An 18,632-nucleotide genomic window follows, 5' to 3' on the forward strand; every position below is an offset into this window, starting at 1 on the left:
TCTAAGACAATGTTCAGACTGTTCAGAGGCCAAGAGAGGCTGGAGGGAGGGATAGCCATTCTCCTGGTCTGGGAAGGAGGTCAGTACTTGCAAAGGGCTGGGCACTGTGCCAACACGTTGTGTCAAGGGCCCAATTATACTTTGGCAGCAACTTGATAAAGTATGTATTGTTGATGCCTTTGAACAGACTGGGGGGAAAAATAAATCATCTTTCCAGAATCTTGTAGTAAGTGAATGGAACAAAGATTCCCACTAACTGTGGTGCAATTTGTAAAATTTTCTCACTAAACCAGATATTTTTTTTCTGACCCTGTTCACCGTCCACACACTTGGCCCTACTATTACTAAAAGAACCTAAGGTTTGGAGATGATTTTCAATAGTGAAAATGCTACTGGCTTTAAGAAACATACATTAAATAGATAATCACTGTGAATGTTTTTCTAAGCTGAACACTGGAGTCCAGGTTTTAGAACAAAACATATTAAACAAAATGTTTTTGTTTGTTTTATAAACAAGTCAAAGGCAGAACAAATTAATTCAGGTGTCTTCATTAAGCATGGACCAGGCACTTCGATAGATACCACAGGTTAATAGGGAAGAACCCCCAGACCCTTTCCCCAAGAAGCGCAGAGCATATCTTCAGAAGCTCACATCAACAGATCATTGCAATGCAATGCTAATATATTCAAACTAAGGTACGACCAGGGAACAATATGGGGAAGCTCAAAGTATAATTAATCAGGAGAGGATACTAAGATGGCAGGAAATTCTTCATAAAAGCAAAAAACCACCCAATAAACAAAACAAAACAAACCCCAACCAGGTGTGATTTCAAAGCCTGTGTTTGTATTGGGGGTAGGGGAATAAAGTTTGGAGGGTCCCCCGCTTATTTGAAAATATCACCTGTCATTACTTGACAATAGTGACAAATGGGAGGACAAGTAGGGGAAAGGTTCTGAGATGTTTTGGATGCTTATATCTGGATTTGGAATTCTGTCCTCACAGACAGAAAGCATAAACTTGTTGCTTCCCCGCCCCCCCGCCCTCCTGCAGATGCATTCCTTTGATTCAGGAGGATGTTTTTAACATAATTGGCCTCTCAGCACCCTAAGACCTATTGTATTGTCTGGGCACTTCTCTTGCTCATGTTACTTACTGATCTGCCTGGCCCTCAAAGGCATTTTGAGAGCGCAACCCTGCTATGAGGCATGGTGATCCAGCAAACATTTTGAATCTATAGAAACATAAGATCATAAAAGTGTACTAAAATAAGGGGAAACAAGTTTAAGGTTCCACAAGATATATAATATGTACCTGAGTTAGAACAAAGGCAAAAGAGATAGATAAAAGAAAAAAGAATCTGCAGTAGAACAGATAAGATTTAATGATTAATCACATGTCAAAATTGTTATAGGAAGAGATGAATTGATAAATTTTCAAATTCCAACTTCGTATGATCATGCAAAATTACAGAAAGTAAAAGGAAAGTGGTAAATAAAAATATCCCATTGTCATTAGTTGTTGATAAAGGGTTTAGCAGGCATGGTTAATGCAATTAAACAATCCAATATATTTGAAATTGTGCCATGGAGGCTGATAGGCAAAACATTGTTAAACCAGAAGTACCGATTAATTACTTTATTGGACCATTAAACATCTGGCTTGTCTTTGTTACTCAATAAAGTTAAACAGTTCATTAAAAATCAATGAATCATGACAGGAAAAAATGAGAGGCTTTGTTTTTCCATTTTCTTTCAGTTTACCTATAGATTAGAGGATTTTATTTCCTGTTGAACCTCTGAAATCTAATGAAAAGTCACAGACTTCACTGAGTAATAAGAAATCCTAGGCCCCAAATCAAAATCAGAAATTGCAAACCTATAATTCTTGAGTAATTGCAAATTAACCAAGTTGCAGAGGTAAGTAGAGAAGGAAAATCCTTTTTGAAATACACACCACATGCCTTTCTGGAATTTATTTACAACTCTGGTGTTGAAGTGTCTTTGAAACCATTTCTCTTAGGTTATCACTTACCCATAAGTAGGTCAAAGTATTGAATAAAGAGAATTTGAAATTCACATTAAAAATATATATAACCTAATGGTATACATAAATTACTGAAGTTCCACCATACTAACCAATCACTGAAATATTTCATTTACCCTCAGATATATCTATATAAAGAGACATGTCTATATCTAGCTCTGTAAGTTAAAAGGATTGCACTGCAGAGCCTATGTTTTATTTCTCACTTAATGCTTTCATTTTGAATGTATTTCTATATCAGATTATTAATGAATATCTAGATAGTATATTCTCCATTTATTATTGAACTAATCAACTGCTATTGTAAATGTATACTGTTTTTAATTTTTGCAATTATATATCTACTCCAATGACAACTCTTGCCCACATATCATTGTGGTTTTATATAATTATGCTCTTTGAATAAATTCTGAGAAGTAAAATTCATTTGTTACTAATATAGGTACCAAACTGGAAAGTATTATCTAAATTAAAATAATTTAATTAGTGAAAGTATTAATTTATTATTAATTTAACATCCTACCCATGAGTATACTGGGAAGAGGAGGGAGTGGTGGCATAGATATTGAGTATCTCCAAATCTACAGAAAAGCAAACATAGTAAATAGATAGCAAAACCAAAGACATGGAGACAACATCTACAATAGAACAAGGCGATAGTCCTGGAGGGTTTGCTCAGTTTGTTGGAGTGTTGTCCCGATGCACCAGGACTGTGGGTTTGATCCCAGTCAGAATACACGCAGGAGTCAACTGATGGATGCATGAGTGAGTGCAACAACAAATTGATCTCTCTCTCTCTCTCTCTCTCTCTCTCTCTCTCTCTCTCTCTCCTTTCCTTTTTCTAAAATCAATTTTAAAAAATAGGTTATAAATATAACAAAAAACTTCAAATTATTAGCAGACAAACTACTAATAGCCACAAGAACTACCTGGTATCAGTGTCTGTGCAGGAGAGAACAAAAGAGATCGTGAGGTGACTGACAGATATGGGAATAAAAGAATTTCAAAATAGCCCGCAGGTGACAGGGCTGACCAACTTGAGAATAGTTTCAGAAACTGGGAGATGGTATTGCCCTTCTAATAGGGACTGGGTACTAGGAAGCTGGAGTAAAGGGTAAGGACTCTGGACTAGTCTATTCTCTGTGAACTCCAGAAAGATTGACTTCCTGGAGCTCCCTTCTAGGAGAGGAGTGCAGCAGTCCACAGAGAAGAGAATGCTAGGTGTGGCACTGAATTTGAGGAGGACAGGGAGAATGCTGAAAGTGAAGAGAAGGTCCAGGTAAAAATGGGAAAAGAAAGAGATCCAAGAAAGTTCAGAAAGCAACCTACCACAGTTTTGAAGTCTATATGAAAAGACCAGAAGAGGGAGCTCTTTGAAATGAGAAAAGCTACCCAAAACCACGCTTCCTTCTAAAAGTTCAGGAGAGCCCTGGCCAAGTGGCTCAGTTGGTTGGAGCATTGTCCCATACACCAAAAAGTTGTGAGTTCAATCTGGGTCAGGGAATACACCTAGGTTGCAGGTTGGATCCCCAGCTTCTCATGTACAGGAGACAACTGATCAATGTTTCTCTCTCACATTGATGTTTCTCTCTCTCTCCCTCTCTCTCTCTCCCTCTCTCTCTCTTTCTCTCCCCCCCTCCCCCACCCACTTCCTCTCACTAGGAAATAAATTAAAACAACAAACAAATATATATCCTCAGTGAGGATTAAATAAATAAATAAATGTTCAGGATAATTCATTTCACAAAAAATGAACAATATAAAAGTACTGAAGTCAAATTTCATACTAAGTTAACAAAAGAAAGATGATAATAAAGATAATTACATTTCTGTGTATAATGAAAGCACACAAGAATGACATATCACAGATGACATCAAAATTCACACTTTGAAAGTGAGCTAAAGGACATTAACAAAGTGTTATAAGACGTAATAGAACAACTTAAATAAAAAATTTAAAAACCTCAAATGAGATGATAAAAGTCAGGATATAATTAGAAATAAAACTTTTTAAGTGGAGACTGATTAGAAAGAACACAAGAGTGACTAAACACAATAAATAATGCCAATAGAAATAGAAGGCAGAGAAGATGAAATATTTTAAAATCAAAAAAGTAACTAAACAGGAGGATTTCAAGATGGCAGCAGAGTAAGTGGAAGCAACACTCACTTGCTCCCAGAAACGAACTGGAATTACAATTAAATTAAAGAATAATCAATATGGCGAACATTGTCCTAAAAGGGAAATTTACAGCATTACATGACTACCTCAAGAAACAAACAAAAAAAACCCTCAAATAAATAACCTATATGAATTATATTATTGGACAAACAGTGGTAGATAAAGAAAAGTGTTATTTGATATAAATCATTCTAATTGATAAATGAAAAAAGCCATTATAAAAGTTGAATAGCCCCATGTTGCCACCGCCCATTGATTAGGCACTGGTTTGCCAATATCACAAATGACAGAAAACCAGGCTGTTTATCCTTCCTATAGATAGTCTCACTAAAGCAGGATGCAACCTGACAAAGGGTGCAGGGAACAATATCCAAACTCTAGGAGAGGATTTTCACATAGACACAGGAAAGGAAAGAAAAGGAAGAGGGCTGTGTGTCTGTGGATTAAAAGATTCTTAAAAGTTATAAGGATGCATCTTTGTAAATAAATGATAAAACTGTAAAGAAGCATAAGGATATGCTTACTATGGAAGTCAGGATTGTGGATACTTTAAGGAGAGTGAGTGTGAAACTGTGAGCTCAAAGAAAGTACATTGGGATGGCTGCGAAGTCTTGTTCTCAGGTCTGGATTGTGGTTACTAGGGTGTCTTATTCCACTAAGTTAGACATTTGTATGTTTTTCTTAATCAGCTTTATTTTATAGCAAAAAGGTTAACACAAAAGAACAAAAACATACCTTTCCTTCTACCGCATGACAATGCTGGACATGTTGTTTTCTTTTTCTTTAAAGTATATTTTTATTGATTTCAGAGAGGAATGGAGAGGGGGAGAGAGAGAGATAAACATCAATGATAAGAGAGAATTATTGATTAGCTGCCTCCTGCAAGCCCCACACTGGGGATTGAGCCCGCAACCCAGGCATGTACCCTGATCGGGAATCAAACCGTGATCTCCTAGTTCAGTGGCCGGCAAATTCATTTATCAACAGAGCCAAATATCAACAGTACGACAATTGAAATTCCTTTTGAGAGCCAAATTTTTTAAACTTAAACTTCTTCAAAATAGACTCGCCCAGGCCGTGTTATTTTGTGGAAGAGCCACACTCAAGGGGCCAAAGAGCCGCATGTGGCTCGCGAGTCACGGTTTGCCGACCACTGTCCTAGTTCATAGGTCTATGCTCAACCATTGGGCCATGCCTGTGGGCCAAAGCTGGACATGTTATTCCCATTTCCTCTTGCCTTTCTCTTTTTCTATCTCTGTTTTGCAGTTTGATAGTTTATTAGCAATATCTTGTATTAAGTTGCATTTATTTGATTTCAAAAAGTGAACATTTTCTCATGTTTACTATGGTAATAATATTTTAACTTTTTTCCTGTGAGAAATTTTCTTCCAATATTCTTTTTTAAAAAATATATTTTATTGATTTTTTTACAGAGAGGAAGGGAGAGGGATAGAAAGCTAGAAACATCGATGAGAGAGAAACATCCATCAGCTGCCTCCTGCACACTCCCCACTGGGTATGTGCCCGCAACCAAGGTACATGCCCTTGACCTGAATCGAACCTGGGACCCTTGAGTCTACAGGCTGACACTCTATCCACTGAGCCAAACCAGTTAGGGCCCAATATTCTTTTTATCCATTTAATTATTAGTATATGATTAATTTCTAATTGACTACAAAAACTCTTTTAATATTAAGGTTTTTAAGCTTATGACTGATCTATAAATTTTTAGTTATTTAATATTTCATTTTATAGATAATTTATTAACCATTAAAATATTTACATATAGTTAAATCTGTATATTCTTCAACTTTAATTATCCTAATTTTATTTTATGCTCAGAGATTCTTCCCTCACTTCAAAATAATGGCAAGATTTGCTCATATTTTTTCCAAGTTCTTACATGGTTAACTTTTCTTGTTTATTACTTTAAAGCATCTGCACTTCATTTTAATGTATGATTTATGGTTCAAAACAACAAAATTATACTCTTTCAAAGAGATAGCCAATTATTCCATCATAACTTGTTGGGAAGTCTATAATTTCCTCTTATTTAAAATGCTCTCTTTTTTTTATCTGAATGTGCATTTTTCTTAAATGTGACAAAACAAAATCTTTTGACAGCTAAAGCTGACATTATCTCTAGTTTTTATTACTTTATATTAAAAACATTTAATGAAGCACAATGCATATAATGTATAGAAACTATTTGGTGGATGTAACTAGACCTCAGATGAAAAAGGATTCTGCCCCTCAGAAGCATGACTGGTCCTCCCTCTCAGCATCCTTACACCATGGTTTCTCTGAACATCTAACATCACTGATTAGTTTTTGATGGTTATATAAGTGAGATCTTACAGTATGCAATCCTTTACACCAAGGTTCTTTGGCTCAAATTTAAGTTGCTAGATTCTTCTCCTTGTTGTAAAGTAGTATTTTTTGTAGGGTTATGTTATAAATTATTTTATCTCTTCTATAAATAATGCCACTATGAATATCATTGTACAGTATTTTGAGTAAATATGTTAGCATCATGGTTAGACATAACCCTTCCAAGTGGAAATGCTGAATCATGGGATGGGCACATATCCAGCCTTTATAGATATTGTCAAGCAGGTTTAGAAGTGGTTGTATAAACTTACACACCACTGTTGACAATTATTGCTGCTCCAAATCCTCACTGATATTGGGTGTTAGTCACTGTATTTAGACATGGTGCCATTGTGGTCTTGATTTGTATTTCTATGATAACTGATGTGGTTGTACCACCTTCTGTAAGTTTCTCAGCTGTTTGGGTAGCTTCTTGTGAAATGTCATTCAATGTTTGCCTCTTTTCTCCATTTGGTTGACCACCTTTTTTAAAAAACGTGATTTGCATGCATTTTTTATATATTTTGGGTAACAGTTCTTTGTCATAAATTTGTATTGCATTTACAGTCTTCAAAAATGAAATAAATATTGTTACATTTTTCCTAGGTATTTTATTTTAATGGTATTTTAAAATGGCACTATTTTTCAGGTTTAATTTTCTATTTGTTGATTATTAGTAAATTGAAATAAAATTGATTCCTTACATTGACCTTTTATCCAGCTACCTTGTGAATTTACTTAGTTATTATCCTAAGTGTAGATTCTTTTGAATTTTGTTTATTTGCATGCATGTCATCTGCAATTAATGAGTTTTATTTCTTTCTTTTCATGCCTTTTACCATTTGTTTTCTTTTCTTTTTTAAAAAAAATTTGGTTTTATTGATTTCAGAGAGGAAGGGAGTGGGAGAGATAGAAACATCAATGATGAGAGAATCATTAATCAACTGCCTCCTGCATGCCCTCCCCCTGAGGATCGAGCCTGCCACCTGGGCATATACCCTGACTGTGACTGATTCATAGGTTGATGCTCAACCACTGAGCCATGCCGACTGGACTACCATTTGTTCTCTGTTTTATGGGACTAGCAAGAAACTGCACTATATTGTTGATAGAAGTTGTGAGGTCAAAGGACGAGTTTTCAAAATGTTAATTGAATTATTATATCAAGGAATTTCTCTTCTATTCATAGGTTACTAAGAGTTTTTATAATAAATAGATGTTGTGCTGATCATATGTTCTTTCTATTTTGTTTTGTTACTATGGCAAATGTTATGACTAATTTTTTTAAAATATAACCTAATGTTTCATTCCTGAAAGAAATACAATTTTCTGTAATATGCTTTTGTAAATCATGCTGATTTTCATTTGCTAATATTTTCTTTAGAAAAATTTTATTCATGTTTATGAGAAATTGCCTATAACCTTTTTGTAATGTTCTTGTCAAATATTGATATTAAAGTACTTCTGGCCTCATAAAATATGCACCCTGTTGAATGGTACTCAAAAGATATGTCCCTGTCTTAATCCCTGGAACCTGTGAAGATGACCTTATTTGCAAAAATAACATTATTTGCTATTGTAGTCAAGTTAAGAGTATTGTCATGAAATAATCTGAATTTGATGTGTGGGCCCTAAATTACGTGACAGTTATCCTTTCAAGGGAAAGGCACTGATACAGGGGAGAAGGCCATGTGAAAAACGGAGGAAGAGATTGGAGTGTGCTGCTACAAATCAAGGAACACCTAATGCTAAAAGCTGGAAGAAGCCTTCAAAGGGGAGGTGGCCTGCTGATATCTTTGGACTTATGGCCTCCACCACTTGGAATGGATAGATTGGAGTGGTTTGAGGCTACCAAACTTGAGGTACCATATTTTTCCATGTATAAGATACTATTTTTTTTCTAAAATCATTAGACTGAAAATTGAGAGGCATCTTAATCAGCCAAGGAGGGAGCCATACGGGTGCATAGCCACCCAGACCTTGTCAAACAATTGGAGGCTTCCTCCAATTATGAGCCTATTGTTACTGACCTCAGAATGAATATAATCAGCTATGCAAAAGAGCATGGGAATTGAGCTGCAGAGAGAAAATTTGGACCCCCTCCTGCAGAGTGTATGATCAGACAGTGGAGAAAACAGGAAGAACATCTCCTTAAGATGCCAAAAAAGATTACCTTAAGAGGAAAACCAGCAAAATGGGCAAACTTGGAGCAAAGGCCTAAGACTTGGATTATGGAGCAGCGCCAGAGTGGCTTATGTGTGTCAACCAAACTTATTCAATGTCAGGCAAGAATGTTTGCCAGTGAAATGAACATTCTTGATTTTATAGGAAAGGCAAAATGGCGCTTAAGTTTCATGAGGAGAGAAGACTTGGTCATGAGAACACAAAGTTAGCTCAGAAAATGCCACCAGTTTATTAGGATGATCTCACATATATGGACAGTGACTCAGAAGACAGCAGTGATACAATAGAAGTTGAAGAAATTGGTATGTCTGGAACTAATAGTGATGAAGAAGAGAGCAGTGATGCAACAGAGGCTGAATAAAGTGATATGCAGCATAGTATCATAGCACTGATATGTAAACATTACCTGTGGTAATTACTAAATAAAAATGTGTTCTGTTTTGTGTTTAAAATATTGATTTCTTAATTTTGGGTTGGAAAAGTGGGAGACATCTTATACATAGGGGCATCTTATACATTGGGGCATCTTATACACAAAAAAATACGGTAATTTGTTTTGGCAGTGTAAGGAAAGTAATACAGACAGTGCTCCTACTTTCCTATATCAGGAGTTTATATAATTTTGGTGAATATTTATTGCTCAAAAGTTTAGAAGAATTCATTCTTGAAGGCAAATGGGCTGGAGGATTAATTTATGGAAACCATTTTTATTAAATTCTGTTTCCTCAAGAGATATATGATACTATACAATTTATGTATAATTTTGGATAATTTTAGATGAGTTGTTTTTTTCCAGGAGGATTTCATCTAAATTTTCAAATTTATTATTCAAATGTTGCTCATAATATTCTCTATTATATTTTGTTAATTGAACATTTTATTTTGTGATAATTGAATATTCACATGCAGTTGTAAGAAAAATACAGAAGTCCAGGTACCCTTTATTCAGTTTTCAAAACAGGGTGGAGTTCTTACAATATCTTGAGAAAAATAATTTTCTGAACTTGCATGGGAGGATGAGTGATTTTTATTTGAGTGGAATTACATCCCTGCATTTCCAAGTACCATTCCAATCATAGTGGAAGTGCAGGGTCTCAGTAGAGTTAAAAGCAAAGCCCAGTGTTCAGAGTGTTTGTTACATGTTGTACTGGGTCCAGTTCAGCATCAGGCTAGCTGCAATCCACTAGTCCATTGTACTAGTATGTGAGTGAATGCAGGAGAACCAAAAGAGCATGCTCCCTATAATAAGAGTCCCCAAAGAGCCAAAAGAATGAACTCCTTTGTTCAGAGAATTCAGTATTCCAAATCTTCCCATGCTCACTGTGGCCACACCCATTCTGTCCATTGACCTGTTCCCAGGTGTGACGGACAGATAAGTACCTTTCCGACATCACGCCGATTTTATTGGGCATGCATCTACTCCCCCAGTCTAGTCCCTTCCCTCCGTGATTTGTGAGGAATGGACTGAGGAGTGTAAAGCTGCAGCTTCCTGATGAAGCTGCCCAGATGACCATGCTTATAACATTTGACCTTCCCTTTGCTCCTTTACTGTTATTTATATGACTAGAGGCCTGGTGCATAAAACTTCATGCACGGGCGGGGGGGCGGGGGGAGCAGGGAATCCCCTCAGCCTGGCCTGCCCCCTCTCACAGTCTGGGAGCCCTCAAGGGCAGGAGGTGACCTGGCGATCAGGAGAAGGAGACACCCCCATCACATCTCTGCTGCTGCCACTGCCAGCAGCACAAGCCTCGGCTGGCCCTGGTTACCTGCACCTCAGGCCCACCTTGGTCAGCTGGGCAGCCGACATCTGAGGCTTGCCTGCGCCTTGGGCTGGCCCTGGGCAGCTGGGGGACTGAGGATGGGTCCAGCCACAACGTGCACCTGCAGCCCCCCCAGCTGGGCTGAAAGGACTGTGGGACTCCAGCAGCAGGTGCAAGGAGCGGCTGGACCCACCTGAGGAACCTGCCATCCCCCCCCCCCACCCCAGCGAGGCCAAAAGGACTGGGGGACTCCATCAGAGTTGAGGGGTCTGGGCGCCACCATCTTGTGGCTATGGGCACCGCCATCTTTGTGATGGCATGATGGTCAATTTGCATATTCCCTCTTTATTAGATAGGATAGTTAATTACAACAGTATCAATTTCTTGTTTAGGCCTCTGGAAATCACAAGCAAAACTTAAACTGTTTCCCAAAATTGATATGAAGTAACCACTAACCAATTCCCTATCATTTAAGAAAATTGTAATATTATAAGCACCTTCTGTGAAGAATCAACAGTCACTGCCTCCTCACTGTATAAGCTGCTATTTCTGTTATTAATTTCTACTTTGATTCCATATGATTGAAAACACATTCTATTCTATTCAAAAAAATTTTTTTTTATTTGTTGTTTTTATGGCTCTATATAAGGTTTATTTTGGCATTTGTTCCATCAGCACATGCAAAGAATGTATTCTTCTGTTGTCAGGTGCAATAAATATAAATGTTATGCTTTTGCTTGATGGCGTATTGAATTCTTTATCCTTGCTGATTTTCTCTACAGTTTTTCTATTCATTGTTATGACATGGGTGTTGCAATATCTAACTAAAGTATAGATTTGTCTATTTATCCTTCTAGTCTATCTATTTTTGCCTCACATGTTTTGTCACTGTTGCTTGGTGTTTACACACTTAAGGTTACATTATAGAATGTCCTGCTCTGCCCCTGACAATACTTTTTGCTCTGAAATAATCTTTATCTGATGTTAATACAACCAGCACTGTTTTCTTTTGATAAATGCTTGAATATATATTTTTTCCCATTTTTTGTTTAAATTCTTCATTGTTTAAAGTATTACATATGTCCCCTTTTCCCCCCATTGACCTGTCCCCGGCTGCTCCCATGCCCCAGCACATGCCCTCACCCCCCAACTGTCCATGTCCATTGGTTATGCTTATAGGCATGCATACAAGTCCTTTGGTTGATCTCTTAACCCCTCCCTTCCCCTGCCTTCCCTCTGAGGTTTGATGGTCTGTTATATGCTTCTATGTCTCTGGATCTGTTTTTGTTCATTAGTTTATGTTGTTCATTATATTCCACAAATGAGTGAGGTCATGTGATATTTATCTTTCTCCAACTGGCTTATTTCGCTTAGTTAATGCTCTCCAGGTCCATCCACGCTGCTGCAAATGGTAAGAGTTCTTTCTTTTTTCATCATTTTACTTTCAACCTGACTATATCAAGATATTTGAAATTAGTTTCTTGTTAACAGCATATAGGTGGGTCATGTACCAAATTTTGTCTTTTAATTGGCATATTTAGACAAATTACAGATAATGTAATTATTGTTATGTTAAGACAAGTCTGCCTTTCTGTTTTCTGTGTATTCTATTTGTTTTTCTGTTTTATTTTCCCTGTCTTCTTGTGGCTTATTTGAATATACTTAAATTTCCCCTTTCATTTACCCAGAATGTTTTTTTATTGTATCTTTTGCATACCTTTTTAAATAATTACCAAGGATTTTACATTATATTACACTCCTTATCACAGTCTACTGATGCTATTTTACCAGCCTGAATGAAATCTCCTTTTAGGCCATTTACCCTCCCCTTTTACAATTGTCAAATATAAGGTAGAGGAAAAGGATGTTTACAATTGTTCATATGCAAAATAATACAAAATTAATAATAATACAAGAATAAACTCTTGTTATGCCCAGATTTCATGATTCCCAAAGACCACGAGGGAGCCGAGTCTGATGCAAAAGCAAAGAGCCTTTTAATCGAGCTAGCTCGAGCTCAGTCCCACACACACACCCACCGGCGCAGCGGCGAGGTGGAGAGAGAGAGAGAATCAGCCCCCAAACGCACTGATTTATAGGGGGCCTGGGAGAGGTAGGAGGGGTGAGGTAGTGTGGCCTCCGCTGATTGGTCGGGATCAGGTTGCACATGAGGGCAGGGCAAGGCTTACTTTCCCTTGCATTTCTATTGGCTAATTCAAAGGTGTGGGTTGGATTCTTGGAGAGGTTCTAGGGCGGGAACCTGACTCCACGAGGTGGAAGACATGGAACAAAAGGAACATGGAGTCTCCCTGCCCTTTCATTCCCCCCTTGTCTTGAAACTTACAGGCCCAATCATGGGTCGGTTTGTATTTCTACTGAACAACATTCCTGGGTCACGAGGGTACACCATCCCAAATTCCCTGCACTAATAAAATCGGAGTCCCCAAGTCTTCCCGGTGTCCCATCCGGTAGCCTTCCTTCCCCCTCCAGCATCAGGCAGGTCGAGCACGCCGTAGCTTGAGCTTGAGCGGGTTGTGTTGATCTCGATCGATGCTCCATTTGGTGACGAAGTCTTCCTGGATCACAGATGGGTCCGCTGACCGGACGTGAGTGTGATGGACCCAGGTCGCGATGCCGTCTACCTTGAGAGCGGTGGGGGTCGTCAGCACCACGACATAGGGACCCTTCCATCGTGGCTCAAGGGTCTCCCGGCGGTGTCTCTTGACATAGACCCAGTCCCCGGGCTTATGCTGATGAGGAGTCGGGGCTGGGCCGGTCTCGTAGATAGCGCGGAGGCACGGCCAAATGTCCTCGTGCGCCCTCTGGAGCCCTCTCAAGGAAAGAAACAGTTCTTGACTTTCAAGTTCTGTAAGAAATTCGGCTTTAAGGTTAGGGATAATAGTGGGTGGCTGGCCAAACATGATCTCATAAGGAGTAAAACCCAGGGTGTAGGGGGAGTTCCTAACCCGGTAAAGGGCATATGGAAGGAGAGCCACCCAGTCCCCACCAGTCTCCATGGTCAATTTGGTAAGGGTCTCTTTTAGAGTTCTATTCATCCTTTCTACTTGCCCTGAGCTTTGGGGCCTATAAGCACAATGCAATTTCCAATTTGCCCCAATGGCCTTGGCCACTGCCTGCATTACCTGCGAGACAAAAGCTGGTCCATTGTCTGACCCTATCTCAGCAGGAAACCGTACCTGGGCAAGATGTCTTCCAGCATATACCGTCACCCCTTCTCCTCCTTTGCTTGAAGAAGCTTCCTAATGTGCTGTAACTCCTCCAGGGAATATCCTGGCTGAACTGGAGGAACTGGGTCTCCTGGGTCTGGGAACTGTAGGGCCATGGTGAGGATCGGAGAAAGGGCTACTGCCTTGGCCGCCTGGTCAGCCCTGCGATTTCCTCTTGCCACTGGGTCGTCAGCCTTCTGGTGTCCTTGGCAGTGTATAATGGCCAATTTGGCAGGGAGCCATAAGGCTGAGAGTAAGTCGAGTCCACCCCTCTGCTGTTAGTAGCCCTCTCTCTTGGTAGATTGCCCCATGTAACGAGCGGTGGTGAATGCATACCAGCTGTCTGTGTAGATGTTGAGCCGCTTTCCAGCTCCCAGTGTCAGGGCCTTGGTGAGGGCCACAAGCTCTGCTCTCTGGGCTGACGTCCCGGAGGCAGAGCCTCTGCCCATACAGTGTCCGTTTCAGTGTCTACAGCTGCACCCGCATACCTGCTCCCGTCCCGTATGAAGCTGCTTCCATCCGTGAACCAGGTGACGTCTGCATCTGGAAGGGGCTGGTCGGCCAGGTCCTTCCGGAGCCCATTCACTTGCTCTAGGATTCCCAGGTCCTCGTGCAGGGCCTCGTTGAAGATGGTGGGCGAGTTCTTGAACCCGAGGCAACCAAGTCCACGTCAGTTGTCCGCTGTAGCCCTCTATTGGAGAGGCTTTTTGGTGAAGCCGGTACTCATCCTCCAGCCTTATGGTCAGGACCTGAATGGGGTGGCCCTTGCCTTCAGTAACCTGAGGCCCCCCTTGTCTGAAAGTTATCTGAGCTCCGATCTTAGTGAGCAAGTCTCGTCCTAACAGTGGGTAGGGGCATTCCGGAATTACCATAAAAGAATGGGATACCCAGCCCGTCCCTAAATCCACCGTTCTTCGGGTAGTCCATGAATACTGGCTTATACCAGTTGCCCCTTGTACCCAAGACTTCTTATTTGTTAATTTTCCTTGAGGCGTACAGAGAACCGAGTGTTGCGCTTCGGTGTCGACAAAGAAGTCAATGGGGGTCCCCTCCACTTTAAGAGTTACCCTGGGCTCGGGGAGGGGATCCGAACCCCGACTCCCCTAATCACTCAGTTCATCTAGCTCCAGGACCTTCACTCGATCCGCTTCGCCTCCCTTTTTGCTGGCCCTTTTCGGACACTCTTGTTTCCAGTGCCCTATCTCCCTACAGTAAGGACACTGATCTTTCTGCAGGTTCCACCTCCCGCCCCGGGCGGTCCCCTTACCGTCCTCCTGGTTGCTGGCGAGTTGGCGGAGACGGCGGTTCCGTTTCTCGGAAGAGTCCGCGGTGGTGGCGAGCAGGATCTTAGCTAGGTCTCGGGTTTGTTTGCTGCTCGCAGCCGCCGCAGCGTGAGCCTGCCTTTCTTCCGGGGGCTCCCTGTTTTTATACACCTTCTCGGCTACCTCCAGTAGGTCCTTTAAACTCTTCTCCCCCAGCCTATCTACTTTTTGCAGTTTCTTTTTAATATCCGCAGCCGATTGGTTTACAAAGCTTATGATCACAGCTGCCTTGTTTTCAGGAGCTTCTGGATTCATGGGGGTGTAGGTGCTGTATGCCTCCATGATCCGTTCTAAAAAGACAGCTGGAGACTCATTCCTTTCCTGCTGAACATTCCCTACCTTGGCCAAATTAGTTGGCTTTCTAGCAGCCATTCGGAGACCCCCCATTAGAGTCTGGCGGTAGACCCGGAGCCTCTCCTTACCTTCTGCCGTGTTGAAATCCCATTCAGGCCTAGTTAAGGGAAAAGGGACATCTATCTGGACCGGGTTGGTGGTTGGGTTCCCATCCACGCCTGGAACCACTTTCCGGGCCTCATTGAGGATTCTTTCCCTCTCCTCAGTTGTGAACAGGACCTGTAAAAGCTGTTGGCAGTTATCCCACGTGGGCTGGTGGGTGAAAAGGACAGAATCTAACAGATCAATAAGCCCTGCTGGCTTCTCAGAGAACTTAGGATTCTGAGCCTTCCAGTTGTAAAGGTCACTAGTGGCAAAAGGCCAATAGTGATAGAGTTGATTGCCATCCGCATCTGGGGGCCCCGCGGCTCATAAAGATAGGGTTTTAATAGTGGAGTCGGGGGCTGTGACAGACAGTTCCCTCTGAGCCCTTTGTCTAGTAAGAGGCGGGCTTCCCACTGGAACCGCAGCTGCTCCCAGAACTCCGCCCCCAGACGCTCCCGGAACTCCACCCCCAGACGCTCTCCTTTGCGTGGGAGCATCGCCCCCCTGTGAACTTCTAGGGGGCTGATATGAGGGAGGAAAGATTAGTTCCTCTTCAGTTCCCCCCTGAAAGACAGGGTAGAGGGGAGCTGAAGGCGGGATGAGGTCCTTCTTCTTCTTCACCTTCTCCGTTTCCTGCAAAGCAAGTATGGGTTTCAGTTCCAGGGAGCACGGGGACAGAAAGGGCTTAAGCCAGGAGGGTGGATCTTCCATGAGGTCCTGCCAAGTAATAATGTAAGGGAGTTGATCAGGATGTCCCTTCTTGGGCTGAGAGACGATGTCCCTCACCCGGTGGATGGTGGGGAGGTCGAAGGTCCCCTCCGGCGGCCACCCGACACTAAAAGTCGGCCACTCCCTAGAACAAAAAGTTTACCACCGGCCCTTCCGGACCTCTACACTGAGGTTGCTAGCTCTTCCCTTAACCTCTTTGAAATGATCAACCATAATGCTTAAAGGAGTGGTTTGAGTCTGTCCCATGATGTCCGTCAACAGAGTCCACAAAACAAAACAGAAAAACACAGACACAGACAAACAAAGGGCCCTTGAGACAAGCTTTCCAATGCAAGTCCGTTGGAACAAAACTGACAAAACCGAAAGTGCGGACGACGGCCTCACGCCGATCGGTGGGAGCGACCCACCTCGTCCCAGAAGTTTGAGGGGAATACACATCCCTCCTGAAGGAGGATCGGGATGTCTCCCAATTCCTCCCACCCGTGGTCCTCCGGTGCGTCCACCTAGACCGCTTCGGGCACTGCCAGAGATCCAGAAATGAGCTCACACAAAAGAGACAAGGAACAGACAGACACCTACCGTGGCCAGTCAGACTCTTCGGATCGGGGGTCCCTTGAGGTTCTTGGGGATCCCGGGCGAGCCCCCAAATGTTATGCCCAGATTTCGTGATTCCCAAAGACCACGAGGGAGCCGAGTCTGATGCAAAAGCAAAGAGCCTTTTAATCGAGCTAGCTCGAGCTCAGTCCCACACACACACCCACCGGTGCAGTGGCGAGGTGGAGAGAGAGAGAGAGAGTCAGCCCCCAAACCGCGCTGATTTATAGGGGGCCTGGGAGAGGTAGGAGGGGTGAGGTAGTGTGGCCTCCGCTGATTGGTCGGGATCAGGTTGCACATGGGGGCAGGGCAAAGCTTACTTTCCCTTGCATTTCTATTGGCTAATTCAAAGGTGTGGGTTGGACTCTTGGAGAGGTTCTAGGGCGGGAACCTGACTCCACGAGTTGGAAGACATGGAACAAAAGGAACATGGAGTCTCCCTGCCCTTTCACTCTGTGTTTCAGTTATTCACAACCATAAATCTACTTTGCCTTGCCCTGCATATTCTCTACATTTAGAATTACATGGGAGAGTTTTATAATGTTTGCATCAACAATCGAGACATAATTTTAAAAATCTGAAAGGGGAAAGTTGATTGCATATGCCCATATTTTTGCTTATCATACTCATTCTTATTAATGTTCCATGATGCCTCGCTTCATCATTTCCTTCCTGTTTAGAGGATCTTCTTCAGCCTTCTTTTGGGTGAGGTCTTAGTTGTCTTTCATGTGAACGTTCTTTGGTTTTTCCTTTATTACTGAAGGATATTTGCTGGGTATAGGATTCCGGGCTTGCAGTTCTTTTACTTCAGCACTTAAAACATGCGCTTCTTCCTGCTGGTATCTTTCGTTTCTGATGAGACATCCACTGTCATTCAATTGTTTCACCCACGTAGGAAAGGTGTAATTTATCTCTTGCTGCCTTCAAGACTCTTCCTTAACATCATCTCTGACTCTGACTCACCCTTCTCTCTTATCAGAAATCTTATGATTATAGTAGACCCATCCAGATAATTCAGAATAATACCCATCTCAAGACCCTTCATTTACCTACATCTACAAAGTGCTTTTGCCATGTAAGATAGGTTCCAAGGACAGCCGTGGGCAAACTACGGCCCACAAGCCGGATCCGGCCCGTTTGGCTGTTCTATCTGGCCCGCGGAGCCGAAAGAGCGGAGGGTTCTCTTGCTCTCCCCTCCACTCTTTTACTTTGAATTTATATTAGTTCACACAAACACTCCATCCATGCTTTTGTTCCGGCCCTCCGGTCCAGTTTAAGAACCCATTGTGGCCCTCGAGTCAAAAAGTTTGCCCACCCCTGGGTTAGAACATAGACCGCTTGGGTGGTGGTGGGGTCCATTATTCTGTCTCCCACATTGCCCAGCTCATTTTATGAGGCAATCAATTCCATGATCCCAAAACTAGAGAGAAAAAATGCATCAAAATATCCCTCATGAACAAATGAAAACTATTTTATAAAATATTAGCTATTTATATGCTTGACATATTAAAAGTGTAGTGTGAAATAACCAAGTGGTTTTGGCCAGGCGAAGAATGACAGGTTTCATTGAACATTTAGTGATCAATATAATTGAACATTTAAAACATTAAAGGAGCAAAGCACATATGGTCATCTCAATAGATTCAGTAAAATAAATAAAATAAATTCTAGCTAGGAGACAAGACAAAGTTTTAAAACTTAGAATTAAAGAAGCTGCTATTACTAGAAACAAAACAAATTGCAACAAAACATTAGTTAGTGAGAACCATATCAATTGAA

Source organism: Plecotus auritus, assembly GCF_963455305.1.
Source record: "Plecotus auritus genome assembly, chromosome: 9".
Classification (NCBI taxonomy): domain Eukaryota; kingdom Metazoa; phylum Chordata; class Mammalia; order Chiroptera; family Vespertilionidae; genus Plecotus; species Plecotus auritus.